Source organism: Silene latifolia, chromosome Y (genome assembly GCF_048544455.1).
Source record: "Silene latifolia isolate original U9 population chromosome Y, ASM4854445v1, whole genome shotgun sequence".
NCBI classification, from domain to species: Eukaryota; Viridiplantae; Streptophyta; class Magnoliopsida; order Caryophyllales; family Caryophyllaceae; genus Silene; species Silene latifolia.
In genome coordinates, this window is record NC_133538.1 from 367,193,999 (window position 1) to 367,203,969 (window position 9,971).

Consider the following 9,971-nt stretch of genomic DNA (forward strand, 5'->3'; position numbering starts at 1 on the left):
CTGACCCAAATTGGGCTTCACACGTGGTCGCCGTTCGCCCTTCATGGTTCCTAACCCATTCATTGAATTCATTTGATAAATCTTACCTCTTCCTCTCCTTTCATCACTTTTATTATTAAAACAAAAGAAAAGAACTTTTGGCCTTCATCTTTTTTGTTGTTTGTCTACTGTAAACAAGAAACCATTAAGAGCCATTACCTTCATTTCTTTGCTATGGATACAAGAGAAAAAGAGAAGTCAAATCCCCTCCATTAAGTTCCCCATATTTTCAGTTTAATTGCTTCTCTTTTCCGATTTTCATCTTAATTCTTCATTCCTTAATTAATTAAAGGTATGGGTACTAATTTTTATTTTAAGTTCCAAGTTTTCAGATTAGTTTTTTTTAAAAATTTGATTTAAACCAACATGCATGTTATTTTCTTTGGAGATCTTGATTTGAAAACAAATTAAATTCTAAAAAATTAATTTAAAAAATGAACTTAATTTAACTATTAAGTGGTGTAATTGAAAATTTTATTATTGTATGGTGATGGTGATTTTGCCGTAAAGAACAGAAGACGGAGATAACGGAACCATTTTCGGGGCTTGGCTGGAACTGTCTCAAGACCGTATTTTCGATCAAGATTCTAATCCCTTTTGTAGGGGTGGGTAAATTAACATTTTATTTTATTATTATTATTACATGCGAGGTAATTTGATTGAATTACTGTTTGCATGTTTAAATTAAGTAATTTAACATAGTTGCATGTGAATGGTCTTAATTAATTGTGTGAGTTTAGTTTTGCGTGTTAGAAATTGGTCATAAAGATTATGAGTTATAGATGAAAAATGTATTAAGGTGCTTGTGTGTTGAACGAGTGGTCTAAGACCATTAAATGATTGATTTTACAAATATTTAACTTTAAATCTTGTTCAATAAACTAGCTTATGACTCATAATGATTTCAAGGTAGTATAAATTTTGGATTTTGGATTGTTCAAGAAGTGGGTGAAATTTTCACAAATTTTGATATATTTAAGATAGTAATTATTTTATGACTAATAAAAATATTATTATGAAAATCTTTGTTTTCAATTATGGGTGGTTGGTGTTAGCCGAGAAACTATTAGCAAGGCAAGAGTTTAATTTTACAAACTAATTTACTTTGTTTATAGTAGTATATTATGAGGGAAATATTTTTTTTATGAAATAGGATTGGGTCAAGAGACTTGCCACCAAGAAGGACTTTTGGTAAATATTTTGTGGTACTAAATTGTTAGCATATGAGAGTTATAAATTGTGTAGATGGTTCCTCTTTGTTAAATTGGTAAAATTTTAGTATACATCATATCCTTTGTTCATGTGATTTGAGTTGTATTATTATTGTTTGTTTGGTTTGATTTCATTGTTATTACTATGCATATTAGAAGCCTTGTAAATTAATTTCCGCTTCATTTTATTTTGTTTTGTTTAAGAAACTATGTAATTTAATTATTGTTTGCGAGACTTGGTCATCGGCACCCCCAAAAATGTAATAATTAAAGACCTAGTTTATAGTTTTACGAGTAAGTAAGAATAATTTTAGCACCTCGGCAATCGCTTAGGCCAGACACACTATATCGTTAGTCCAATTTTTAAAGTTTAAGATTGTATTTTATTTTATGAGTCGCCATTTGATAACAACTATTCTCTCATAAATTTAAAAAGGATTTGAGTACCAACTACTTGTACCTTAAGGTAAATGGATTTGACTAAAATAGTTCCTTTTGAAATTTCTCAATCAAGTTATATTATTCAAATTACGAATTAGAGTAAAGTTTTCAAAGGCTTAAATATAATTTTTATTCAAACTCGAGTTCTCAACTTAAAACGAGTCCTCTTAGCCTAACATATTGTTAGCCAAGTATAGAATTACTAAATCGGAAATTTAACAAAGTTCTTGTAAACTCTTTTGGACAAATCCTCTCAACTTGATATTTTCAATTAATAAAATTTAAGGAAATGATTATTTAATCTCCTTATTAATTATAATCTAGTATCAAACTGGCATTTTAAAACAAGTCACTTTCCACTTTCGCTCAAGTTTTCTTTACTTGGATTATTTAGTTAATAAAATCAATTATATAAAGTGGATTAGTAAAAACTAAATTAGGAAGCGATTTTACAATCAATTAACTACCAAGGGTCTAAGACCGTCCCTTAGTTGAATTGATTAAACTTGGTTTGATAATATGGTATTTAACTTGTATTATTAAACTAGTTCGATAGCGAAGTTCCGGCTTATAAAAAGGGACAAACCCAATAAGGCGACCAATGATTGAATTTGTGCTATTTGGTTTCGATAAAAAAAAATTTTCTAGAAAAGAAATTCGATTTGAAATTGGTGTAACCCATAATGTTTAAATACGAATTTCATGTTTTATTGGGCATTTTTAGGATTGAATTCGAAAGCTCATTGAGCGGGAAAGCATGTCGTTAATATTGTTTATGTAATGACATGGAAGAATAGCAATTAGCTTAACCGTATAAAACCGTCCGTGCGTACGAAGGGTCTTTGGTGGACCTATCCTTAGACTTGAGAGTAGGCGGGAGTGTGGCCATGCTTTAGGTGGGGACCTGATCAGTCTCGTACGTGTTAGGTGGATCGCATCCGGGTTCCCTAAGGTCTATATTTGGTTAGGCTTAGGGGATAATAGCCGGGTGGTGTTTAGTCCGTGGTACGGGTAATAACCCCACGTACCGGCATTCGACCCTGGAGATGAGTGGACGAATTTTATTTTAAACGTGCTTATGTCACCACGTTAAACAGGGGTAATAATGTAAGCCCCCTGGTATCGGTGTGATTGGCGGTATATGATTATCGTACAAGTTTCGGTTATTGGTCATATAATCGGAATGTGTATGATAATTGGCCGGTATATCGTGATAAAGTGTTACTAAAAGCAATACGGCATTGAAAAATTTGTTTGTTTTCTCAAAAATTGTGTGTTAAAAGTAGGGACGTATGATTCTGATATACATGCTGATAATGATTGTTTATGTTATGTTTTAGTTGTTTAAAGAAGTTAATCTACCCACCTGACGTTTGTTGTTTTTCTTATAAAACTTTTACAAATTTTAAAACGTCAGATTTATCAAATTTGTGAAGCCCGACCATTCCCGAGACAGGCGAAGCTGAAGATGGGATTTAGATATATTTTATTAGAACGTGTTAGTAATTTGTTAGAAACAATTGTAATATTTAGCTTTATTTTTGTAATTGGAATTAATTGAAAATAGTAGTGACTCGGATATGTATTTATCTTCCGCTGTTTCCTATTTTGGACTTATATTTAATAAAGTCCTAGAAATTCGGGTTGTTATTTACAGCGGCACTGGCACGACACTAACATAAAACCGGGCTGTGCCGGGCCGGGCTGGGCTAGTTTTGGTCAGGCCCGGGCACGGCACTATAGGGGCGGGCCGGGCCGGGCTTGGTACAAATTTTTTTTTTTTTTTAAAAAGAGAATGGGCTGAAACCGGATCAATTTGAAAAACCCAACACTAGCACGGCCGTAGGGCGACCGGCCGGGCTGAGCCATGGGTGGCCGTTGAATATTGGCCGTGAGGCCGGCCGTCTTTGGCCGGCCCGCTATGTTGTCCAGCTCTATCCACCACCACCGCTAGTTGACTCCCTCCCCTGCTGCACATCAGCCACCCGCTACCGCTAGCAACCATCTGTCATGCCCTATCAATGTTGCCTCACGTTGGACGTTGTGCAACCACCGGCCAGCCCATAAACCGCTCCTACACATATTCCACACAAATTATACCCCTGAACCATCCATACTAATTTACAATAGTTTGCAGCACTAGGCCACTACATGATACATCAATTTGCTAAGTCTTGAGACTACTATAATAATTAATTAATTGATTAAATGTTCACTTTAGTCTTAGTGATTAACGCAATAATTAATAACTACTACCATCTTATCTTTATTAATTCAGAAGACAATACTCAATTCAGGACGTGCCACCTCATTAATTCAATCTTTTTTTTTTTTAAATTCATGTCATGGTGGGACCCGTTAGTGTGCAAAGAGTATATTTCTTCAAAATTCCGCCAATACCCATACAAATATCCTACAAATTTCGTCGTAGAACAAATACTATGAAATAATTTTATACATTCCGAATAAATGAAATTAATGGCATATAAGCGGTATGGATTACAAATCGGAATAAATGAAAATAATATTATGAAATAATTTTATACATTCCGAATAATTTGATAAAACTATATTTATATATATGCAATAAATTTACTCACAACGAGTCCAAAGCGATAATAGTCTAAACTTTACACTTTGATTTTATTTGTATACGGATTATTAATTTTATTTTAACAGTTCAAAATTTTATGATAAATACGGCATCTTTGAATTTGTTAGTTAAAAATAAGAAATATTTAATTATCAAAACAAAATACTTCCTCCAATTCACAATAAACCTCCCTATTTCCTTTTTCGGTTATTCACAATAACCTCCCTATTTCCTTTTATGGTAAGTGTTTGTGTGGTCCAAATTTAATTGTATGGTGGGGTAGTGTATTTGTGTGGTCCAAATTTAATTATATGGTGGGGTAATGTGTTTCCTTAATTTTTGTGCCAAAATGAAATGAGAGGTTTATTGTGAATTGGAGGGAGTATGAAGTATTATTTATCGATCCATGTACTTCATTGTATATGGGCTTACTAACACACACTAATTTCACCAATAAATCATACGGAGTATAAGCTTTGACATTATGATGTTACACTAAGCTGTGTTAAAGTAGATTATTAAATTATATTTCTTTATTCGGGGTGTAAAGTTTTTTATGTATGCAAAATTTATTTACAATAGTATATTACGTTATTTCCTCTTAAACCATTGTATTTGAACACGTATTTGAAACAAGTGTAAACATTAATTATGTAGATTGTTGATTTAGACCAACTAGATAATTACAATAGAAATGCAAAAAAAAAAAAAACATCAAAAATCATTAATACCGGCCCAAATACATACCCGTGCAATTTTGCACGGGTTTAAAATCGTGCAAAATACTTACCCGTGCAATAGTATATTATGTTATTTCCTCTTAAACCATTGCATTTGAACACGTATTTGAAACAAGTGTAAACATTAATTATGTAGATTGCTGATTTAAACCAACTAGATAATTACAATAAAAATGAAAAAAAAACATCAAAAATCATTAATACCGGCCCAAATACATACCCGTGCAATTTTGCACGGATTTAAAACTAGTTGTGTTTACTAGCACTATTGTTCAGACGATGTGCAGTCAAATCCATAGACAAGGGTAATTACTTCTTGAATAAGAGAATTAGGAATTATAATAATTGGAGAATTTTGGATTTTTTTGATTTGAGTTTAGGTGAGAAAAGAGAGAAAATTATTTTGAAAAGGGTAGTACTAGGAAACTTTATGACCAAAAGTCCACGAGATTTGTAGTAGTGTAACTATCTATCTAACGACCTAAAATACATTAGAGTAAATAATCAAAAATAAAGGGATATGCTAAATCCAACACATGAATTTACTACTTCCAACACATTTATCCGCCTTATTCCTATTTTGCCCCTCTCACTTTTCCCATCAAATTGAGAGCTTGTAACACAAAAATACTAAAAAGAAAAGGGAAAGACATGAACTCCTCCATAACTGAACCCGTCCCCCACCCCCTGACCACCCAACCAGCCCTCCGCAGTCCCTGTCAGCGTCGGACACAATTTCTCGGCGACCTTACCACCGCAAGGCCACATACTCGCACCTCCATCACCCCATTTCACGGCCAAACAACTTCTCCGTCTGACTTCATGATCCGCGGCAACCGCGTCGAAATTCCATTGCGTCAACAACCACGGTGCCTGAATCTCACCGCGCTGATTTCATGACCCGACCATTTCTACCCGGACCACCCTACTCCGACGGACGAATACTAAAGCCACTCTTTCAAAAACCCTAATTGAAAAAACCCTTTCCGAAAAAATGGGTTAATTACTACTTAATTCAATCGATTAAAAGACGAAGTGTAGATTGTTGATAAGACGGAGAAATTACATGTGATATGCTCGAATTAAGATCCATAATTGTTGAATTATTAACAAATTGTTTAGGTTTTGAGAGAGGAAGGGGATAATTTTTTTTTTTTTTAAGACGGAGGGTAGTTATGGAATAAAGGGGCAAAGTGTGTTGTATTTAGCAAATTCATGTGCGGGATTTAGCAATTACGAAAATGGAAACTCAACACGTTAGAACTTTGCCCCACCATTTGTATAAATACATGTACCCCGTCGTGGCATCGTCTTCTAGCTCATCAATCACCTCACTATTAGCTAATTTTAGGTTTTTTATTTTTCATATTTTTAAATTATTTGTATTTATTTATATTTATATTATACGAAGTATATGTTATCTCAACATGTTTTTTCCTTGGTTTACTAATGACTTTTTCACCTAATGAGTTATGAATTACATTCAACTAGGGTACAATTTTGTATTCTTTATTAATGGTTTTATTTTGCTTTTCGTTTCAGGGACAAGAGGACTAGCTTCTAACAAATTCATCTTTTTTATGGTGTTGGATTGTTGGTCATTAGTATGAATAATCCCCCTTTTGCTTAATCCATTCTTCTTGGTCTATTCAATATTCGTTCAAGATCGAATACAAAGGTAACTACATCTGATCATATATAAGTACTCTTGACTAAGTTATAAAAGATAATTGGTCTTTTTCAGATAATTTGCATAACGTAAAGTATACTTCTACTCCCTCCTATTCGTTATTTTCTTCCCCTTTGATGTGGGCACAAGATTTTAGGAGATGATTAAAGAATGAATAAAAGAAGATGGTGGGGTTTGTGAATTGGAGAGAGGAATGAATAATTAGGAATTAAATAAGAAATTGTGAGTTAGGTCGGGTTTGATGATAGGAGAGAGAGATGAATAAAATAAAAGTAAAAGTTGAGTGAAGTTTGGTAATAAGAGAGAGGGATGAATAAAATAAGAGTAAAAGTTTCCAAAAAAGGAAAGGGGAAAAAAACCTGAATAATCCGTTTAAGGAAATAGGGAAGAAAATAGTGAATAGGAGGGAGTATATAGTATACTTCTATTATGAGTTTTACTTTATCGTAATTTTTCCTAGATGAATTCAACATTTCTTCGTTGTTGTTGTTAAGCATTACAGGCATGGGTTTCGAATGACATTGTAACGCATTTATTCGGTGAAGCACATTGATACTATAGCACTCAAGAAACGTGCATGAAGTATATATATTTTTAGTCAATTATTAGATCTTATTGAATTGGTGGGCAAGTTAGATACTCCCTCCATCTCAATGAAATGTTCACATATTTTTTATAACAAAATCAAGTATAAAAAAAGAGAAATTGCTTTTAATATTATATTATTAAAAGACACCCAAAATACAAACGCAAATTATTGACTAAAACATTTATAAAAAAAAAATGTAAATTATTGACCGAGACAGAGGGAGTATGTGAGATAGCAGGTGACATTCGAGAGAGTTATTATCATTTTGACCACATTGTAATGCTACTACGTAACATATATAAACATAAAATACTAAAATTTCATTCGTATTATGCAATTAAGGGGTATTCTACCATCTACCTATCTAATTTAATTTAATTACTATATTTTAGTATTTGAATGATTATGAAATAAGATGGAATTTAAGTTGCTTGAATTTGGGTGGGACTCTAATAAATAATTGACAATAAGATCACTTTTTGTATATAAGATTAAATATGCTTTACATACGAGATTTGTTTGTCAAACATGTTATTCATTCAAATTAAATATGCTAACCGTTTTCTCTTAATGTTATCTACTATTTAAAATTTACTTCTACTAATTGTCAAACATAGACTTACAAAAGACTAATTGGAATTAAATTTCTCATCAAGTCATTAGATTAAATTATTTTAAACTCAACTTACGTAAGTTACTTAATGATAACAAGCATATATTTTTACATTAAGAACTACGGAGTAACATTTTTCACAAGGTTATTTAAAAATAGAACACTATTTAGTTACCCGTGTAAAGCATGGACATGAAATCTAGTAATTATGAAATGAGAGAGGGAGAGTGGAAAAGATAGAAATATCTAGAGAATTAAGATTTTTTTTCCTCGTTGCTCATTCATGACGAAGATTACTCTTTTATTGACTTTTTGCCATTAATTTTCCATACCTTACCCTTTCCCAAAAACTAAAATAAACAAATCTCTCTAATTCTCTCCCAAACAAAATTAATCAAATCCATCAATTTCTCAATCATGGATGCTAGCAGTTCTCATGATGATCGAATAACAATCATACTTTATTACCTTTATTAACTATGCTATATCAAATTAGGGAGATTAAATTAATTTAAACTAATGAAATTATGGTTTGAAGAAATTATTGTCAATGATAAAGCTTGGGAGATTTGGGGTAAATACAAGACCTAAAGAAACTGAAACAAATTTCATGAAAACCGATTGAATTAAAGTTGCAGAAAACATTAACACGGACCTATCATCCATGGAAATTGTATCATAAATTAAGGTTTCTTATTTTGACAAAAATTGTGTCTCATACGACATACATGAATGCAGGCTACATTTCTTGTGGGTATAGTTTACAGTTTACTCGTTTGTATTGAACTTTCAAATGATTAAGGTATGTGTGACAAAGGCAAGTCCATCTTCAAAAACGCTGATAACTCGTACGTCTTAAGCGTAATTATCGGTGTTAGAGAAGTGTATATAACAAACATGGTATGAAAATATTTTATTGTTAGATCCAAATATCCACCTGGGTGGTGCGGGTGGTACATGAAGGAGTGCTCTGACCAGTAAGGGAATGGCATGTGGTTTGGGAGAGGAGATGTGGTGGTCTTCGGTGGTGCGGTGGCTAGTTTAGGCGGTGGTTAGTTGGTGTGAGTAATGGAGAGAATTATTAGATTGAAATAAGATGGAAAATGGAGGTGTAGAAATGACAAAGGTATAATAGTCATTCATGTCCATAATTGAGTAAGGACGCGTTTGTTTCGTGCATGGGTATGAGTTTGGAATCAGGAATCATACCCGAGTGGTATGAGTTTGGAACTTGATTCCTTATACCTTGTGTTTGTTTCAATTTTGAGTGGTATGGGTTTTAAACTCAATTAAGGTTAAAATGCGTAAATTAAAATATTGTAAATAATAATTTTTAGTATTATAAAATCATGAAAATGATTATTTAATCAAATAATTAAGTATATAAAAAATTGGATTTACAATATGCTCTAATTTATTTGTTCTTATTTTTGTTCATTTTAGTTTGATATCCATGGGTATCAATCTCATACCCACCCCCTTCTTGGGTATGAGGAACTCATACTTCATGGGTTTGAGATATGGGTATGAAACCATTGAATTTGTGAAACAAACACTTGGTATGGGTTTGGCTCATTCCAAACCTATACCTCATACCTTTTTTGTATAAACCAAACACCCCTTAAATCATGTCCATGAATGAGCATGACCCTTTTCTTTTTGGAAGGGGAGAATTAAGATTTATAAAGGACGTGGAGTATTATCAACGATGTGAAATTAGACCTTCATTTTTTCGATGAAGTGATAATTAAACATTGCTTTCGTTAAGCCAACAAGGTTGCTGACTTCATAGCTTCTATTGGACATTCATGTCCAACTCTTTCGAGGTGGTTTGAAAGCCGATGGATTCAACTTACCTCATTCATTCGAAAGGATGAGATAGGTTGGTCCTACCCTAGATGATCAACCTAGTTTTCTTACCTTATCAAGAAAAAAAAAGGACGTGGAGTGAAATTAAAATAAATAAAGAAGGAAGAAAAAGAGTAGAGTTGGCCCCAAGTTGGGTGGAAGATATTTGTGAGTAAGAGCATCGGCAAAGGTGAGATTTTACCTCCC

General features: G+C 32.9%; 1 long non-coding RNA gene across 1 annotated transcript; it reads left to right on the forward strand.

Moving 5' to 3' along the window:
- LOC141633963 (uncharacterized) lies at positions 1 to 3,282 on the forward strand. Its single transcript, XR_012538727.1, has 3 exons — positions 1 to 331; positions 550 to 644; positions 3,109 to 3,282. It is a non-coding gene; the product is annotated as an uncharacterized LOC141633963 (long non-coding RNA).
- Positions 3,283 to 9,971: the final 6,689 nt, after the last annotated feature.